This window comes from Felis catus, chromosome A2 (assembly GCF_018350175.1).
Source record: "Felis catus isolate Fca126 chromosome A2, F.catus_Fca126_mat1.0, whole genome shotgun sequence".
In the NCBI taxonomy this organism is placed as follows: Eukaryota; Metazoa; Chordata; class Mammalia; order Carnivora; family Felidae; genus Felis; species Felis catus.
Genome location: NC_058369.1, coordinates 47,016,701 through 47,036,777, shown reverse-complemented (window position 1 = coordinate 47,036,777; position 20,077 = coordinate 47,016,701). Strand labels below are relative to the sequence as shown.

The window sequence follows — 20,077 nt, the reverse complement described above, 5'->3', positions numbered from 1 at the left end:
GCTTTAACAGAATACCATGAACAGGGTAGCTTATAAACAGATAGATATTTCTAATAGTGGTGGTGACTGCGAGGTCCATGATCAAGGCACTGGGAGATTCAACGTCTGGAGAGAGCCTGCTTACTTGTTCATAGACAGTAGTCTTCTCTGTGTTCTCACGAGGCTCAAGGGGAAGGGAGTTCCCTGGATCTCTTTTATAAGGACATGAATCTTGGGGGGCCTGGGTGCTTCAGTCAGTTAAGCATCCAACTTTAGCTCAGGTCATGATCTCGCAGTTCAGGAGTCCAAGCCCCATGTCAGGCTCTGTGCTGACAGCTCAGAGCCTGGAGCCTGCTTCAGATTCTGTGTCTCCCTTCCTCTGTGCCCCTCCCCTGCTCACACTCTGTTTCTTGCTCTCAAAAATGTATAAACTTAAAAAAAATTATAATGACATGCATCTCATTCATCATGGCTCCACCTTTATGACATAATCACCTCCCAAAGTCCCCACCTCCTCATAACATCACACTGGTGGTTACAAGTTCAACATATGAATTTTAAGGGACACAAACATTCAATCCATTCCAATACTCAAGGTATTTTTTTAATAGTGAAATGGAATAGGGGGAAAGAAATGAGATCAAATGGCAGAGCAAGGCATGGCAAGCAACAGAGTGGAATGAGAGAACCATAGTCCCACAGATACCCTGAAATGACCCCCTACACCTAGGAAGGAAGATTGCCTGGGGCAAAAAAAAGTAGTTGCATCAGATCCAGCTGATGACAGGTAAGCTAGCTTATTACATAAGACATGAAATAAGGATGTGATTGACCAGGCAACATAGGAAACAAACAAGTTCAACAACAATACTGCTCCTATCAGTGATGGGTGACTGTTAGCATGACGAGGATAACAAGCAATATAGTAGTTCCTTTGGTTGACATTCATTTCCTTTACATTAAAAGCCTATCTCAGACACCCACTTACTGTCTACATACTTCCCAAGTATGCACCACTTAGCCCTCTCATGCATTTTCACCATCTCCAAAGTACCTTAGCTTGTCATACAACCTAGATGAAGAGTCACTCACACATTCTGCAACTATTTATTGAGTTCCTAGGGTGTTAGGGGTCTTTCACTATTTTGAGAGACAAACTATTCAGAGCATATATTCTTGAGTTGGAGAGAAATTAATTTAAATGCTGGTTCTAGCACTAACTAGCCCAGAGTCCCTCAGGCAGTTGTTGAACCTCTGTGTACCTCCATTTTCCCTTTCATAAAATAGGGCTAAAAATACCAACTTCATGGACAGGGCCACTATACATCACTAGGTGTATTATGTAGTTCTGTTCACAGAGGTATGGGAAATAACAAATAAAATGCCAAGTGCCTAACTCCAAATTAGCACTCTCAAGTGTGAGCTGATATTATCCTGCTGGCTATGAATGTTGTCCTCCAGAAGCTTCCAGCGGGGAATGGGAAATGGCTCAGGTGTAGAGAGAAAGGAAAGCATCCACGACAACTGTCAGTGTGGATAAAGGTTAAGTGAACCTGGGAAGAGGGTGACTCTTCCCAAATAAGATGACTCCGTGGCACCTTCTCGTGTGCCAGACAAAACACTTCTGAGACGTAACCTATTAAAAGAAAATTAAGTGCCACTTTGAGGGCTACCAAAAATCAAAGGTGAAAATCTAAAAGGCCAAAGTGCATCCTTGTACATCTCCACATTCACGACCAAGTTTATAATACAGGTCACATTCTGATTTCCATAAAATAGTTACATAGGCAGAAGTGGCCTGAATGCAATTTAGTTAAAAATTCATTCTTATTAAGGAGGTATCATGAGCCTGACTTTGTATGTAAAACTCTCTACCTGTCAGAATTAATACTCTCATAATGAAACTTTTCCCCAGTCAAGGATTGAAAGGGACAATGTAAGTCAGGATGGTCAGCTTAGAAATGCAGCTGCCTAATCCAGCTTTGGGACATGCTTAGCTCTCCTCACAGGACAGTTTGATTAATGACAGCAGGGCACAGAAAGAAAGCATGGCTTTAAACTCTAGTCTGTGGAATTAGGCTCGTTAGACTTTTTATATATGGATTTAAGACTTACTTCAGCAGAACACGGAAGGCTGTTTCATTCTCCTCAGCATGTAACTTCTTATGCATTACTAAAATGTAAGTAACTTTTCTAATTGCATGACAAAAATATTCCACACAGCAACTGCTCTTAATAATATACTTACGGTTGGCCATTTCATTACCTGATAATTACCAGATCATTAGAGCAAATAATACATCCTTGTGGGATAAACTTATGGCAGTAATTTCACAGAAAGGAATAGGAAAGCCCTCTGAAAGTCACCAGTAGGCAATATGTAGAATTAGCTATTGAAGGAAAGGAACAGAAATGTACTTTCAAAAAGTAAACAGCCATACAATGATATGTATAGCAATTTCTGGATCGTGAAATCACAAAGGAAATGGCTGAATGGATGTGGCCCAACCTACTTATTTTACAGGTAAGGACAACGAGGTCAGCAAAGTGAAATGAGCTGCCTGGGCTCACAGAGCTAAGCAGCATCCCACAGCAATGGTTACTATCCCTTATCACAAAGCTCTTTCTTTTTCATCAAAGAATCCCCCATGTGCAACATAGATTTTTTTTTTAATTTTAACATTCATTTATTATTGACAGACTGAAAGCGACAGAGTGTAAGCAGGGGAGGGACAGAGAGAGAGAGAGAGAGAGAGAGACATGAATCCAAAGCAGACTCCAGGCTCTGAGCTGTCAGCACATAGCCTGACATGGGGCTGGAAACCACGAACCATGAGATCATGACCTGAGCCAAAGTTGGACACTTAATCCACTGAGCCACCCAAGCACCCCAATGTAGATTTGATTTTTAAAATCTTGATTAACTAGAGGTGCCTGGGTAGCTCAGTTAAGCATCCGACTTCCGCTCAGGTCATGAACTCATGGTTCATGGGTTCTACCCCTGCGTCGGGCTCTGTGCTGACAGCTCAGAGCCTGGAGCCTGCTCCAGATTCTCTGTCTCCCTCCCTCTCTGCCCGCCCCCCCCCCCCCCGAATCATGAGCACTCTCTCGGTCTCTTTCTCCCTCTATAATAAATAAACCTAAAAAATAAAATCTGAATTAACTGAAATATTTAGGAAATGCAGAGAACTAGTTAATTGGATTTTCTAGTTAAGCTAAGTTTAACTAATGGTTTAACCACAACTTAACCTTTCTGAGTCATGGTTTTACAGTGGCTAGAGAGCCCAGATTTAGCAAGTCAAGTCTCTCTTACCCGATTCCAGGCACTAACCTCAGCCACCATTTCACCTGGCTCATCCCTCCTGATCATCCTCTTTCCTACATTCCAGACTAGGCAACCTCTCCCAATATGTGTTCCTATAGCTCTATCTCCCACTGTGAAATCACATTATTTTTGTATTTATTGAATATTTCGTTTTCCTCTCTAGACCAGTTTTCAAACCTGACCATGCATCAGGATCCCCTGGAGGGCTGGTTAACATACAGATTCCTGGACCCTACTGTTAGAGTTCCCAGATCCAACATGGGATAGGGCCCAAGAACTCACATTTCTAACAAGTTCAAGGCAATGTTATTGATCCAGAGACCACGACTTAAAAACCACTAAGCTACATATCAGACTCATGAAGGCAGGGTCTGGGTCTGTCATTCATTGTTCTATCCCTAGTGCCTGGCACCGTGCCTGGCACATAAGTGTTCGCAGAAAAGACTAGATAAGTGAACAATTTTTTGCTCTGGGGTGAAAAAAAGTTGAGTAGAACATTAGGGGAAGCTCGATGAAGGGTATATAAGAACTCTTTATAGTATCACTGCAATTATTCTATACATCGAAGATTTTTCCAGGATAAAAACATTTATGTATATACATATACACATGCATATGTCAGTCAATGAACAACAACAAAAACCTCAGGGTGTATGAGGCATGACTAGTGAAAGCCTAGATGTTTCCTTTTTTATTCAGTTTCCAATAGAAGTTGATCAGTTTTCTTGGGCTTCTCTTGCTGGAGAATGTGGCCCACGGTCAAATGCTAAATAAGTGAACATTCAGAGTGGGTTGGCTTCTGGTAAACAGCTCTGTCAGTCCTTTACCTGTAATTGTGGCAGACACCTCTGACTTCAACTCCCCTGGGCCAAATGAACAAATGTGCACCTGGATGATGCTTTCCTTTTATTCATTGTAGGCATCTTCATCACAGCAAATGACTTCCCAAGTGCCCTTTGCAGGGCCTGTTGAATGCAAACGCTGAGACAGCAACCACCTTTTACACCATTTACAAGCTCCAGGAAGGCCCCTAGGCCCCCAAACATCTCTAATCCTGCCACTGGCCTGGGATTTCCACCAAAAAAGAGCCTCAGCTTTCAAGCCTTGCCTCTGCCCCAAGACTGCTGTGATAATGCCAGCACAGTAGCACTTTCAAATATTAGCCACCGTTTTGGCCCCAAATGAAATTCATTTATCAGCTCACTTTCTAATATCACAGCCACCTTTGGGAAGGAGGACTGAAATAGGCACACCTAGGTATGGAACCTCAGGACAAGGAATACATATGAGGACAAGGGGTCTTGGGGAGAGGCATGAAAAAGCTCTAGAAGGGAGGAAGCAGCTAAAAGGTGAACACCTGGTTGCTGGCCAGGCCTGGACTCACCATGTACTTTCTTGGATCTCAGTGCAGGTAAGTATGATCCTTGCTTTCTCAGTCTGTTCATACTGCTAGAACAAAATATCACAGACAAGGGGGCTTATGAACAACAGAAATTGATCCTCCCAGTTCTGAAGGCTGGAAGTCTAAGATCAAGATGGTCAAGTTCTCTGCCTGATGAGGAACCACTTCCCAGTTCACAGACAACCTCTCTGTGTCCTCCCCTGGAACAAGGGACAAAGCAGTTCGCTGAGGCCTCTTTTATCAGGGCACTAATCCTACTCATGAGGCCTCTGTATTCATGACCCAATCACATCCATAATGTCCCACCTCCACAGACCCCCTCTTTGGGGATGAAGCTTTCACATATAAACTTTGAGGAACACAAACATTTGGGCAACAGTTCTTGTCCTCAACTCAAACAAAAGCCAAAGTCCAGAAATATTTTTCTTAAAGTTTATTTACTTAGAGCACGCATGTGCACATGCAGGGGAGGGGCAGAGAGAGAGAATCCCAAGCAGGCTCAATGTGGGGTTCAATCTCAGGAACGCAGAGCCCAATGTGGGGTTCAATCTCAGGAACCGTGAAATCATGACTGGTGCCAAAATCAAGAGTTGGATGCTTAACTGATTGAGCCACCCCGGCACCCCTGCAGTCCAGAAATATTAATAAGTAATGTAAGTAAGCATGCCAGAGGCTGGGCTAGCACTGTATCAACACATCCACTCATTTAACACTGTGTAGGTGCTATGTTATCTCATTAGATGCCATTAACACTGTGTGAGGTAGCTATTATTGTCCCCTTTACAGCTGAGAAACTGAGGCTTAGTGAGCTCATTCACCCAAGTTCCCACATCAGTTAAGAGGCAGGAGTGGCATCTGAACCTGGGGCTCTAACCATATACCATGTTGTTTTCTTTGCTACTCTCTCCAAAATAAAAATGGGTCAGTACTGATGTGAAAGGCACAGTCTATCCAAACCTGTCTCCTTCTGGCTTTCAGTCTTTTGGAAAGTCATAATACACCACGAAGCCTCAGTTTCCAGGCCTAGAAACTGCATAAAGTTCCTGCTTCTTAGATAGCACTACTCCAGCCTTTGCTGTTATTAATGTTATTTTTCATGCCTAAAATTACTTCCTTTCAAAGTCCTTCTATTTATGATCACAAGGATGGAAACTGAGGGCATTATGCTAAGTGAAATAAGCCAGACAGAGAAAGACAAATACTATAGGTTATCACTTTTATTTGGAATCTAAAAAAGCCAAATTCACAGAAACAGTAAGTAGAATGGTCGTTGCCCATGGTGAGGGACAGAAAAAATGGAGAGATGTTGGTCAAAGGGTACACACTTTCAGTTAGAAGATGAGCGAGCTGTGGGGAATCTCAAGTACAGCATGGCGATTATAGATAACAATACTGTATCTTTTTTTTTTAATTTTTTTTTCCAACGTTTATTTATTTTTGGGACAGAGAGAGACAGAGCATGAACGGGGGAGGGGCAGAGAGAGAGAGGGAGACACAGAATCGGAAACAGGCTCCAGGCTCTGAGCCATCAGCCCAGAGCCCGACGCGGGGCTCGAACTCACGGACCGCGAGATCGTGACCTGGCTGAAGTCGGGCGCTTAACCGACTGCGCCACCCAGGCGCCCCCACAATACTGTATCTTATAGTGGAATGGTGCAAAGAGAATTACCTAAATGTTCTCACCACAAAAAAATAAACAGTAATAATGAGGCACAATGGAGGCGTTAGCTAATGCTATGGTGGCCATCTTTGCAATACATCCATTTTTCAAAACAACACATTGTACACCTTAAACCTACACCATGTTTTAAGACCACTATATCTCAAGAAAGCTGAGGGAAAAACATTACCGCCTTTCGCTTCATCTATTCATTTCATTCAAAAATTTCTGTTCTAGGGATGAAGGGTAGAATGATCCACAAGGAAGGAAAATCCTATGACTTCAGGGAAGATAGCAAGGGAAACAGTTAATATGTACAAGTAAGTAAACCAAGATCATTACAGATGGTGATGCATGCAGCTAGGAAGGAAATAGGATTCGTGATGAAGGAGTTGGGGGTGGCACTTTGAGACAGGCGATTAGGCAAGGCATGTCTGAAGAGCTGGCATTTATGCTGAAATGTGACTAACCAGCCATATGAAGAGTTTAGGAAAGGGCATGTCAGGGAAAGGGACATCCAACTACCAAGACCCACAGTTACCAAGGGGCATAGCTTGTCGCAGAACTACAGTGAAGACAAGCCCGACTGGGCCTGGTGTGCAAGGAGGAAAGCAGTGACAGAGCAGACCAAAAGGTAAAAGAGAGCCAGAGTTACTGTTGGTCCCGGCAAACTTTGAGTGCCATTCAAAATGCAAGGAGAAGATATTGGAGAGTTTTAAGTAGAGAAGTCATAGGATTTGTTTTTTGTTTTTTGTTTTTGTTTGTTTGTTTTAATCACTTCAGCTGTTGTGGAGAAAATGAAATGTAAGCAGGAATAAAACAGCAAAGGTCAATTAGGACACTTTACGAAACCCAGATGACACACGGTGATGCTGCTGACCAGAGAGAGCAATCAGGGTAGAGATGGAAAAGCAGGCCAACCTGCCATGAACTCTGCACATTCAAGCCCAGTGACTTGGAGTCAGTGAGGTAAGCAGACAAAGGGGAAATCACAGTTTGGGTCTAGAAGCTAGTGTGTTGGTTTGAGGAAGCAGGTAGGGAAGACACAGAGGAAAGGAAATTAGGCAAGAAAAAACAATAGAAATCTGTTGTGGCCATTTACGTTTGAGACTCCTAGGACACGTTAGTTGAGACACCATGTGGAAGAGGAGATACAAAAATCTAGACTTAAGAGGGGAGCTGGGTCAAAGATACACATACAGGAATTATCAGAATTCAAATACTTTCCTTAAATTTATTCATTTAAATACAAATTAGTTAACATACACTATAATACTGGTTTCAGTAGTAGAACCCAATGATTCATCACTTACATATAAAAGCCAGAGTTCATTCCAACAAGTGTCCTCTGTAATGCCCATCACCACTTAGCTCATCCCCCCACCCATCTCCCCTCCAGCAACCCTCAGTTTGTTCTCTGTATTTGAGAGTCTCTTACGGTTTGCCTCCCTCTCTGTTTTTATCTTAGTTTCCTTCCTTTCCCATGTTCATCTGCTTCGCTTCTTAAATTCCACATGAGCAAAATCATATGATATTTGTCTTTCTCTGACTTATTTCATTCTAGTTCTATCCATGTTGCTGTAAATGGCAAGATGTCACACTTTTTCATCGCCAAGTAATATTCCATTGTGTGTGTGTATACACTGTGTGTGTGTGTGTGTGTGTGTGTGTGTGTATAGATAGATAGATACACATGCATACATATATATGGATATATGTACATACCATATATTCTTTAAGCCAGGAGACTGCCCTCTTTGGAGAGAAGGTATCAAGAGACAAAGGGATCAGAACGAAACTCTGAGGCAGGGGGTGGGGGAAAACCAGCAAAGGAGAATAGGAGGAACGGCCCAAAGAATGTGGTACAACAAAGGCCAAGATGGGAGTGATTCAGGAAGGATGGAGTTCAAAGATGCTGAGAAGGTACCAAGATGAAGACAGAGAGGGCCCACTAGACTTGGCCTCAAGGAGGATGTTCATGGCAAGGCCCAGTGTCATGGACTTGGTGAACAGAAGCCCAGGTGAGGCAATTGCAGAGAGACTGGGACTCAAGGAACAGGAACCAGCAAGAGCAGTTTTGCCATAAAGGCAAGAACTGGAACATAGTGGAGGAGGATATGGCGTCAGAAGTAGGCTGGCTGTTTATATTTAAGAGGAGTGATAAACCTCATTCATATGCTACAGTCAGCCAGCCAGCAAAGAGAGAAAATGGTGCAGAAGGCAAAAGTCCAAGGTGAAAGGGGCTGGGCACTAAAGCACACACAGAGAGGTCAGCAGTGAGGACACTGCTTCCAGGCCAGCACAGTAAGACAAGGTAGGTAAGTTATGATGCACATAGAAGTGGGGGATGGGTAATGAATGGCACCATGAAGACCTCCAATGGCCTTTTTAAGAGTCATACTGTTGGTGTCCCAAGATGTAATGACTATATAAACTAAGATCACAAAATACAAAAATGGAATTTTTTTTCCATCTCTAAAGGACATTTAAGGTCAAACAGTCCAGAGCCCACCTTGTTCACACAGGAGATCCAAAAAAGTTGACTTGTTCATGACATACAATTTCTTAGTAACAGTGAAGAGACTAGAAGCCAGTTTGTTAGGATCTTAATCTTTTTGTAAAGTAAGCTATTCCACTCTCCGCCTTGTACTTTCATAGGCTGAAAGGTTATCTCATTATATTGCCAACAGTTAACATACCAACTTATATTCCAGATTTTTTCCCCACTTTCCTGCTATAGATCACAACATAGGGAATTAACCTTTGGGGGAGGAGGGATGGGAAAGCAGGCAACCTTCAGAAGATCTCAGTTAGGGCTCCAAAGCTACCATCACAATAAAAGGATATGGGGTGTTTATGGAGCTATCCAGATTGAAATATTGCCATGACAGATTTTTCCCCAGACAGCCTCTCCACATATCCCTTAATCACAAGGCTGAAAATGTTTGGCTTGAGAAAGAAAATGGGCTGGAAATACAAGCCAATGTGACAAGAAGCAAAGTTTATCACTAGAAAGAAAACGATCGCTTGATCTTTTGAAACCTGGGGACATTTTCCCACCAGTAACAAAGCAAACCAGCAAGTTGACCAGCTCAGGCTAAAGTGAGGGATTGAACAGACTCTTAACTATAGAGAATAAACGTGGTTACCAGAAGGGAGGTGGGTGGGGGGATGGGTTAAGTAGGTGACAGGGATTAAGGAGGGCACTTGTGACCAGCACCAGGTATTGTATGGTAATGTTGAATCACTGTATTGTACACCTGAAACTAATATTATACTGTATGTTAACTAACTGGAATTTAAGTAAAAACTTTTTTTTTTAAGTAAAGGGTTGACACTTTGTATCCACAGTTTCTGGCATCATACCTGCTATATAGTAGAGCTCAAAAAGTATTTGCCACTACTCTAAGTGAAAAAAAGCCAATCTCAAAAGTTTACACACAGTACAGTTTCATTTATATAACATTGTCAAAATGGTAACATCAGAAAGATGGAGAGCAGATTAGTAGTAGCCAAGGCTTAGGGATGGGGGGTGGGACACAATATGAAAGTGTAGCCCAAGGGAGTTCCTATGCACTGAGGGAAGAGTCCTGTATCTTGATTGTGCAAGTGGTTACATAAATTTAGACATATGATAAAGTGGCATAAAACCACACACACACACACACACACACACACACACACACACACACACACACAGGGACAGAGAGACAGGTGGAGACAGAGCAAGCAAGGGCAAGCAAGCACAATCATTTAAAACTTGGTGACATAAGGAGGGCCTCAATGGCTCTGTCAATTAAGCATCCAACTCGTGATATTGGCTGAGGTCACGATCTCATGGTTCATGAGTTCAAGTCCCACACAGGCCCTGCGCTGACAGCATGAAGCCTGCTTGGCTCCCCTCCCTTTCTCTCAAAATAAATAAAAATCACTTTTTAAAAATTGGTGACATGTGAATAAAGATTATAGCAACATCACTTTCCTGGATTTCAACATACCACAGTTACATGAGATGTTACCACTGGGGTAAGCAGAGTAAAGGGGAGACAGGTCCTTGCTGTATTATTTTTTTTAACTTCCGGTAAGTCTACAACTATTTAATGATGCTGAGTTTTAAAGAGTAACTGAGTTTTATGTTCTATATATGCTGCCTAAATTCTTTTCACTGGAATCCTCAGAAAAATCTGTGACAGGTATTTTGAACACTTGAGAAAACAGAGTCCCAACTGTCTCCTAGTGGCTTAATAGATTCATCTCTGGAGCCAAAGTACTGGACTCTAGTTCTACAACCACTTGCTAGCCCTTGAACTTTGGACAAATGAAAATGAAGGGCATCCTGCCATTTGCAAACATAGGGATGCACCTTGAGAGTATCAGGCTGAATGAGGAAAGTCAGACACACACAGACAAGCACTGCGTGATACCACTTATATGTGAACTCTAAAGAAAGGCAAATCGGTAAAAACAAAGTAAAACGGTGATTGCCAGGGATTAGAGGGTGGAAGGATAGGAAAGACTTTTTTTGAGAATACTAACTTGAAACCTAAAACTTAATTATTCTCAATGCTTATTATGTAATGGGATAGAGTGCTAATTATTGCATCAATGGCAATATTATTACAATATAGAAATGTATCAAACTGAGATGTCAACCTTCAATTTATACAATGTTATATATTAAATAGATTTCTATTTTTAAAACTTTGAGTCACAGAAAGAATAACTCAATGTCCAGTTTCTTTGCCTATAAAATGGAGACATCACATATTCAGCTCAAGGAACAAGGCCTAAGACATCATCAATTCATCCATGTTAGAGGTTATGATTATTGTTAAAAGCCACCCAGGGTGCTCCTGGGTGGCTCAGTCGGTTAAATGTCCAACTTTGGCTTAGGTCATGATCTCATAGTCCGTCAGTTCGAGCCCCACATTGGACTCTGTGCTGACAGCTCAAAGCCTAGAGCCTGCTTCAAATCTATGTCTCCCTCTCTCTGCCCTTCCCCCTCTCACATGCACGCTCTCTCTCAAAAAGAAACATTAAAAAATTAAAAACAAAAAAAGGTCACCCAGAAAAGCTGCAGTTCAAATGGTGATCTGATTCCTAAACCTCTCAATTACCAGACCACCTCCTTGTTGAATGACAAGTGAAAAAATGAATGAATACACTTATCTGATGACTCAACACCCCCCACCCCCCCATATACACACGCCTACTTCCCTTCTGTGACTCAGAAACACCTCTGTACTAGTTTCTTAGAATTGCTGTAACAAAGCAGCACAAAGCAGTTGGCTTCAGCCAACAGAAATGTATTCTCTCCGTTATAAAGTCTGCAGGGCCATTCTCCCTCCAAGAGCTGTAGGGTAGAACCCTTCCTTGACTCTTCCTTGCTTCCTACCTTCCTTGCCTCACCAGTCCTTAGTCCCCATAGCTTGTATCTTCCTGATTCCAGTCTGCCTCTTTCTCTGCTTTCTCTCATAAGTCACCAAGGATACTGGATCAAGGGCCCACCTTATTCCAGTGCAACCTCAAATTACATCTCAGTGACATCTGTAAAAACCCTTTTTCCAAATAAAGTCACATTCACAGGTCACATTCTACAGGTTAGGACTTCAACTTTATCTTTTTAGGGGGACACAATTCCACATGGAGGAACCTCCCAGATGGTTTCCAAAGCCATCTTAGACCCCATGTGTCCTCTTTTCCCTCTCCTTTAGCACTGAAACCTCCTGTGGTCCCTCCTCCTCCATTAAAAATGAGCTTTTTTCAGTCCACTATCTATTAAAACATGGGGAGAGTCCATAGACATTTTTAGCACAGATGGGCATTTCTCTTCAAGATCAAGTTCAGCTTTTTAGCACAAAATCCACAAGCACAGGGGGGCAGTGTGCCCTGTTTTTATTTCAAGCTGCTTAAGTGATCATTTATGGCAGGACATAAAAATTATCACTGTTTTGAAACAGACACTAGGCTGGTATTCTAGGTAATGATACCTCTGGGCCAAGTCATTATTTTTCACAAGCTTTAATTATCAGGATGGGCTCACTGTTATTTATTAAATCCTTTGCTCTCCATAGACAGTGCCTGAATAGGATGAACACCATCTATTTTCTCAGCTATTCCCAGTTTGAACAGATTCTTCTCACTTTCCCTTGATGTTGATCAATTGATGACATCAAGAACAGGATCCAGAACAGTACCTATACACATATGACAGTATATCCTGGTGCGTGTGGCCAAGAATGCATGCCTCAGAATCAGAGCATGCAGGTTCCAATCCTGGCTCTGCCATTTCCAGCTGTGAGATTCAGGCCACGCAACTTCACTCTTCCCACCCTTCTGGTTTCATGAATAGGACAAGAAGTATCTCCTGGGCTCTGTCTGTAGCTGAAGTGGTGTAAGAATCAATGTTAAGACTTAATTCCTCAAGTTCAAAGATATTTAAATCAAAGAAGTGAAATGTGGCCTCAGAGAGCTGGCTCCTTTCCCTTTTCCAAGACCTGTAGACCAGCATTCCCCACCCATTTTCTATTCTCCAACTCAGAAACAAACTCAACTCCTCACCTCCAAGTGGCAGAGGGCTGCTACTCCAGGGAAAGAAAATTCCACCATGTTTCCATAACCTGCTACAATTTACCAAAAACTTTCAACTCTTTAGATTGTTACAACAACCTGCCGGTCGACATGTTAACCCCTTCATGTACTCACAAGGGTCCACAATTAAGTGTTTGTGTGAGGGAGGCTGTGTATAGAATGATTCCAAGCACAGACTCTACTACTCTTTTGTTTGGGCTCAAATCCCAGCCTTACCTCCTCTTTAGCTTCTTGGTGTCCCATCTGTAAGATGAAAAGAATACTAATACCAACCCCATCTTACAAAATGGAGATATTACCTACCTCCTGGAATTATCTTGAGGACTGAGTGAGTTAATATGTGGAAAGTTATTTCATCACTACCTGATTCATAGTAACTTCTTTGAGTTAACTCATAATCGCTATTTAAGTGTCTATGAAATAAATGAACAAATAGATGGTAGGCTCTCAAGAAATCCTAGCTATTAATGTCTATTACTGGCCATTTCAACGATTAGCCAATTATGGCCCACAGGACAAATCTGCTTCTCTGTTTATATAAATAAAGCTTTATTGGAACACATCTACATCCATTCATTTATGTATAAACTAAGAGTACTTTCCAGCCAGAGTAGCAGAGTCAGAGGAGTGGCCCAGATAAACTATGCCCCACAAAGCCTCAGCTAGTCACCACCTGTCCCTTTAAGAAGATGTTTGCTGACCCCTGGTGTCTCATCTCTTTCAGGACAAGATTGGGCTTTGTTTTATTCACCATTGTATTCTCAGCATCTAGCACAGTTCCTAGCACTCAATAGATACTCTACAATATTTGTTTCAACAATGACTAAATAAGTGAAGTTCTATTTCACATGTCAGGACATAAGCAACAATAACTACCATTATTAAGCACTCGCAACATGTGGGATACCGTGCCAAGTGCTTTGTCTTATAAAATCACTTAACCCTCATGTCAAATCTTGGACCCAGGTACTATTATCATGCCAATTTGGGACAGGAGGAAACGCAAGTGGAGAAGGTAGAAACTGCACAAAGTCACTCAGCTGACATGAAATCATGCTGGAGCTCAAACCCCGGTTTTCTCACTCAAAATCCTAGGTTCATATGTTACTCCCCATCGAAGACATTAAATATTTGAAAGAAACAATTCCTGAATTTCCCTATGGCTACATGCTTCAAACTGTATTCTGTGACCCTTTAACATGGACTCTTGTATGCCCTGATATGAGATTCTAGGACCCATGACTGTAATACACAAGTCTGTCCAATTAACCTTAAAGCTCCAGGGTTTAACTGAGCCCACACTCCACCCACCTTGCCAGTTGCAAAGTCACAACTAAGCCTCACTCCCAGGTGTCTTCTCAAACCGCAAGATGCAAATCGAAAAATGACTGGTTTGGCTTTTTTTTTGCAGTGGGTCAGATCCGTTCCTCTTTCAACTCAGGAGCTGCCCTAGACTTCTAGTAATAGTTTCTGAGTTGGGGCAAACTTACAGTGTGAATGTCTGACACTTTAGCAGTCAAACCAGGAATTTATTGTGATCTGCTTAATTTTTTGCACCTATCTTTTTAACACAAATCTTGTCTGCATATAGATTTGCCACCTACTAGACCTATCTGATGCTTCTCCCTAGATTTGCTCATCTGTACCTCTGCTCCTCAGAGCTCAGCCTCTTGCTTGATGAAGAATGCAGTCTACTGCTTCTCTCACCTCTTTTCCTAACACTGCCAGATGTCTCAGCCTCTTCCAGATGCAAACACACCAAATTCTGGAGTCACCCTTATAAGATAATCACCAAGGACAGCTCTCTAGCTAGCATTAAACTGTGATGTGGTTAACTTGTTATTACAGCATAACCCAGCATTAGCCTGACTAAATCCATTATCATTTCTCTTTCCACTCTGCCAAGAGTTACTCTCTGCCCTCAGCTATCCCCATGAGACAAACTGGAATGTGCTGTGCCATGGTGAGGAAGCATCCTCTGAGATATTAGAGTGGTGGGTGGGAACAGCCTCATGATGTCCCAGTAATAAGTGACTGATCTTGTTTAATGGCAATCCCACCACTTAAATTAGGTTGAGTTTCCCCAGAAGCACATCTGAAGCAAGGATTCAAGTGAATTAGTTCTTTTGGGAAGCACTGGCATGTGCGGAGACAGTAGATGGGGGTGAGAACAATACCAGCTAAAAGGTATGTTTGGAGCAAGTTATCACTGTGGGCACTGGGAGCTTGAGTTCCCTGCAGAGCTCTGGGGACAAGATGAAACATGCCTCAGACTTTCCCAAACAAGAAGCAGGGACACACACACACACACACACACACACACACACACACACACACACAGAGCAGACTCTCTCAACAATAAAAAAGTCCTTCAACCAGAGGCACAGGTGTGCATAGGTAGTCACAAGTGTCCTGTGTATAGAAGTTAGTGCCAAGAGTATACATGTGAGACATGTATCATGTCAGCTAGTTACACCTTCTAAATCCAAACTATGCCAAACTCAAACTTATGCTAACAAGCTAGGGATTATCTTTTATAACCAGGCAGAACATACTGTGTCCCTCTATTCCAAATGACCTCAACACCTCGAATTCCCTATGACAAACACACAAAGTCACGCAAAGGTGATGAATCCCCATCTAGTTGTCTACACATCGAGTTAGTGCAGCTGACCTCACTTCTCCACCTGAGGCATTCTTGGTGGTTTGAAAAACCCAGTGTCCTGGCTTCTCAGCAAATGCCTCCTAATTAAACCCTTCCCATCCACAGATTTTCTGGCCCAGTGTGGCCTTCATCAGAGCTGGGGCATCCTGAGGAAAAGCTATTCCTTGGAAGCAGCATGTATGTCATCAACAGCCCTCCATTTTCTGTTCTCAGAGTCCTCTCTCAACCAGTCCCCCTTTATGTAATGAATTGCCTAATCCCGGACATTTTCCCCATGGAGAAGTGATTAAGTCTGTCACCATTATTGCAGGGATGGCTCATTCCCATTAAAATGACCTCATTTCCACTGTTCACTCACAGGCCACTCCAATTATTTACTGAGTCTTTGTGGGTTGAAAAGGCCAACTGAAATGACTTTAACTTTCTTTCCTATATGTGAGGAAACTTAGGAAGGTGCCGGAGAAGTAGGAGTCACAGTTATCTTAGCAGGGATACTGGATTGGGGGAGGGAGGGGTAAGAGTAACATGGAAATTTCAGCACCGACTTTAATTTTAATGAGACAACTGTTTGAACTCCAGAGACTCCTCCAGCTCAGCAAATCGGCTTTGCACAGCACACAAGTGTCATTTTTTTCCCCACAATGTGGATATTCAAGGTGACATTGAAATGGCCCCCATATTTTTTAACTAGGTAATTTTAAAAAATGATTATTTGCAAGTGTAGGGGCATGTCTGATTAAGTACAAGTCCTGAGACTTGCCATCAATTCACTGATGCTGGACCAGCCCATATTGGAGAGCCATATGGATGGCATTACTAAAACAGGCACTAATACACAGTTTAATTTTAGATAAAATTGTCTCCTGGTTTTATTAAAAAGTGGGGGGGTACTTAATGATCTAATTATTTGGAAATAGGTCAGTTAATTTAATTGTGCCTCACACGGAAGGAGGGTTGGGGTGGGGGGTGATTAATGAGCCCATATCAGGCAGAGAAGGCAGCCAAGTGTCCAAGCCATGTGAGTTATGCTTCCTTGACAGCTTTGGATTATTAAGAAAACAATTGCCAGGACATAAACTAATATTCAGAAGCAGTTGCCAGATAATATGTTGTCCTTCCAATGGATAGAGTATCCCATGAAAAGCCCTCTTTACAGAGCCACTCTCTTCCAGGGCTGATTTACAGAGCATCATTCCCAGGAAAAAAGCAGTTAAGTTTAATTTATAGACACCCAGAGCTAACCAAGGAAGTGGAGTCAGCAGATGGCTGGCATGAGAGTGAAAGATGAGTTCAGCTGTGCACGTAAATCTTTCTCTGTTTTATTAACTACCGGACATCAAAGACAACCAGCTTCCCAGCTACTTATTAGTACTTTGCCCCTCTATCAAAATGACATTAGCCATCCAAATCTTAAATGATAGAACATGCCCTGTCCTTGCTGAAAGGGACTTGAAACATCATCCAGTCCATCTCTTTGGGTTTCCAAGTTGGAAAAGTGATAGTCACAAGAATCAACTCACCACCCAAGATCAAACCAGCTGGTTTGTGGCTAAGTAGTGCTAGAACTCTGGGACCCTACCTTTAGCTTAAGGGTTCTCTCCATCACTTCCTCTGGCAAACAGCTCTGGATTTTTTGAGACTAATATCAACCACCAGACTGGATAAACTAACATATATTTAGCCAAATCTCAAGCCATGCCTTTTGGGTCAATTAGGTACATCCCAAAGCTTCATTACTAAGACTCAGATCACCAAAGTGTTATTGGGTACACTGAAGAAGTAATTTACTAGGCAAAGGCCTTGTGAAATAAACATCCATTGATCTTTTTCGCATCACAGTGATAATATATGAGGCTACCAAGGGAGAGTCTGGCCATCCTCCAGGAGAAAGTAAATAGTTTTGAATTTCACCTGTTTGAGAACAGAGATAGGGCCCAAATAATGTACAAACACTTCCCTTGGTTCTAAGATTCTATACATTCGAATTCAATTTATATATTTCAAGGCTGAATCATAGTAGCATTCTTGTAATATAACCTCATAAAAATGTTACCTTCTGTCTAGCTCTTCACAAAGTTTGTTCACTTATATAAACTCATTATCTTCTAATAACTCTTAGAGGTTAGAAAGGCAGTAGTAGTAGGTTTTGAACAATCGTGGAGAGAGAAAAGCATAAGGGTGAAGAATAGCAAGTCAGAGAGACCTGTATTCAAGCCTCCACTCTCCTCCTCGCTACCAGTGACCTGATGAACTGCTCTGAGCCTTGGTTTTTGCATGAATAAAGGGACTATCATTATAGCCAAGATGTGATAAGAATCTCTCATTAACAAAGCCATCCAAGTCCCCAAAACCCTATTCCAGAGCTGTTTCTATCTCACCAGTCTGCCTCTATGTTGTCTTTCTCCACCTGCCCCTAGTATTAACCATATATTTTATTTTCTGTATTAGGATGCTTTGACAGCTGGTGCCCTGCTGACCTTCGTGGGGCTACCCTGCCTCAACCAGTGCTAGCCAGTTCCCAGAGATAATCAACAACTCATCCAAAGCTTTACTTTTCAAAAACAAACCAATTCAAGCCCAAACTCCCTACCACCTCCTTCAAAGACTCTCCAGGCCACTAGCCACCTGCCCTAATTGACCCAGAGTCATGTACCCGAAGACTAGAAGACAGTCCCTACGCCCCAGAGCCCACTGAAACTATTCCAATTAGCCAATTCTTAACCTGCTTTCCCTGCCTCACCCATTGCTTCTCTCAGAAACCACAATATCACCTTTCCTTCTGCCCCTGATGGACTCTGACACTTGCCTCTGTGCCCCCCTCACCTAAGGCATGACATGCCCCCTTCTCCTGGGAGCTGTCAAAAACTTTTTTCAGTGACAATTATTTTCTTGTCTTTTGGCCTCACTATACCTCAAATTTCCAATTAATACACCTTATTTTAAGGTACCCCACCACCTGTTACCCACCCTGTCACCAGCATAGTAGGCCAGAGGGTAGATGTTCAGTAAGTGACTGCCCTGTGAATTTTATGTATCAACTTGGCTGGGCCTCAGTGCCCAGGTATTTGGTCAAACATTGTTCTGGATATTTCTGTGAAGTTGTTTTTGGATGAGATTAACACAAAAATCTTGGAGCTAAAGCATTTTGCCCTCCAGAATGTGATGGGCCTCTTCCCATGAGTTGAGGGCCCTAAAAGAATGAAGACTAACCTTCCCAGAAGAAGAAGGAGACCACCAGACCACCTTGGATTCAAATCACAACTTTTCTGTGAGCTCCAGCCTGCTGGACTACCCTGCAGATACTGGGCTTTCCGGCCTCTATCATCACATGAGCCAACAACTGCTTCAAGTAAAAAATTATACACGCATACCCTTTTGATTTGGTTTTTCTAGAGAATCCTAATGCAGTGATGGTGAGGTTAAATGTACAAAAGCACATCTTCCGTGGGTAAAAATGCTCCCAGCACTCTTTAACAGGCAAAAACAACCCAACGGTTACTCACCGTAGTTTGGATACATGATGGTACACTCTTCAAATGAAAGACCAGACAGTGAAAAAAAAATAACTGAAATACAACTACACTCAACATGGACAAGTCTGTAAGTGTATCATTGAGCAAGGCAAAACTAATCTGTGGTGCCTGAGTCAGGACACAATTATGCTAGGAGGAGAAGCAGGAGGAGGCCGGGACTCCAGGGCACTTTGGGGGTGCTTCCCACAATGTTCTGTTTCTTCATCTAGGGGTTGGTCACACATATGATCCAATTAGTGAAAACCCCACAAACCTGGGGGTGCCTGACTGGTCAGTTGGTTAAGCATTTAACTCTTGATTTCGGCTCAGATCATGATCCCTGGATTGTGGGACCGACCCCTGCTCAGTGTGGAGCCTGATTAAAATTTTCTCTCTCTTTCCCTCTCTCCCTCCCTCCATTGCTCTCCTTCGCCCATGCTCTCTCTAAATAAACTTGAAAAAAAAATCATTAACCTGTATATTAATGATCTGTGCCCTTTCCTATATATATATATATATATATATATATATATATATATATATATATATGTAACCTATATATATAACCTTCACTAAAGAACACAAAGATAGAATAAAAATGTTTAAAGTCATTCATTATTCCAATCTGCAGCCTCTCTTCAAGATATAGCCAGCATGTGTATATTGGAAACTCAGCAACATAGAAGGGAAATGTTAAGCTTGAAATTATATAACTGAATGTGATAGATGTTCCCTACAGTGAATTTTGCAAAGTATGCTACAGCATCTGTCTCTTACTAGAAACACTGAGAAAGTTTGGGCTTTTGAGCCTCAGAATCACCCAGCAGGTACATCACGTAGTCTTTTACTTTCATGGGACACAAAGTCCCACAGAGAATTTGACAAAAAAAAAAAAAAAAAAAAAAAAAAAAAAAAAAAAAAAAAAACAACCCTCTCAGTGTCT

At 42.1% G+C, this 20,077-nt stretch overlaps 1 long non-coding RNA gene across 1 annotated transcript; it reads left to right on the top strand.

Annotated features, from left to right (window-relative positions):
* The first annotated feature begins 521 nt into the window (after positions 1-521).
* LOC123383766 lies at positions 522-7,682 on the top strand. The gene is made up of 4 exons (XR_006593946.1): positions 522-766; positions 4,224-4,715; positions 6,604-6,686; positions 7,150-7,682. It is a non-coding gene; the product is annotated as an uncharacterized LOC123383766 (long non-coding RNA).
* The last annotated feature ends 12,395 nt before the right edge of the window (positions 7,683-20,077 follow it).